This window comes from Clupea harengus, chromosome 16 (assembly GCF_900700415.2).
Source record: "Clupea harengus chromosome 16, Ch_v2.0.2, whole genome shotgun sequence".
Classification (NCBI taxonomy): domain Eukaryota; kingdom Metazoa; phylum Chordata; class Actinopteri; order Clupeiformes; family Clupeidae; genus Clupea; species Clupea harengus.
Window position 1 is genome coordinate 5269953 of NC_045167.1, and position 970 is coordinate 5270922.

The 970-nt window shown below is 38.8% G+C and overlaps 1 protein-coding gene across 1 annotated transcript in view; it reads left to right on the forward strand.

The window, feature by feature from the left end:
* ntf3 (neurotrophin 3) overlaps positions 1–417 on the forward strand; it is a 26173-nt gene extending 25756 nt beyond the window's left edge. Inside the window, exon 2 of the mRNA XM_012825397.2 lies at positions 1–417. This exon is cut by the window's left edge and continues 977 nt beyond it. The gene's annotated coding sequence lies outside the window, so the exon portion shown is untranslated.
* The last annotated feature ends 553 nt before the right edge of the window (positions 418–970 follow it).

Here is a 970-nt window from a genome sequence, read left to right on the forward strand (position 1 = left end):
CTTTCCAGTGTTGGGGAAAGTGAGGGAGGGTTGGAGACGCTGTAAATATATAAATATAAATTATTATTTAAGTTATATGAAAATGCATGTAGTTTATACATGTCTATATATTATGTATAAGTTTGTTTGTGTTATTTATTGAAGTCTTCAGCAAAGGACAATCTTAACAAAAGAAAAGATACTCACGAGACACGGTCCGACTATGTGCCTTGCTCAAACACAAGAACTACAAACAGCATTGTCAGACAAATAACCTGGACATTGGGATCAGTTGCAATGGAGGTCTTATGAATCAAAGCTAGATTTACAGCAGTATTGTAACCTACAAACACTCTGTGGTAATATAACTGTAGCATCAAGATATTGTTATCTTCCACCTCCCCCCCCCCCCCCCACACACTCCTGTTTTTTAACAAAGTAATGACTCAAATATTGATGTTATGTTATGTATATATACATTAGAGATATATAACTAAACAAATGCATGGAATTCCTGAGAAATACGTATATATTTCTAATGAACTGAAGACTGGTCATTGGTGTCATTGGTGCACAGTTAAATTGGCTGTACAGGTTGAAGTGTTAAAAACAAGAACCTCTGCCTAATGCATCACTGGGTTCCTGATGAGAGGCAGTCAACAAGTACACTTCAGTGTGATGGTACTCTACTGAGATATTGGTATTTATTTACGATCAAAAGCTTAAGTATAAGCCAGGGTGCAAATGTTTTTTTTTTTGAAATGTTGTGTTCGGAGACCAAGAAGTAACTGTCAAGAAATGCTAAATATGGGCCAGACCATAATACTCCTCCTTGACAAAAGCAATGTAAGGACTTTACGGCAGAAGGCAACCAAATACACCTGAAAGCATGGCAGCAGTTGCTATGGTGACATTTCCGGGCAACCGCCTCACCCTTTAAGCACCAGTGTTGGTAATTAGTCCTCCTCCTGTTCAAGCCCCCCCGCCCCCC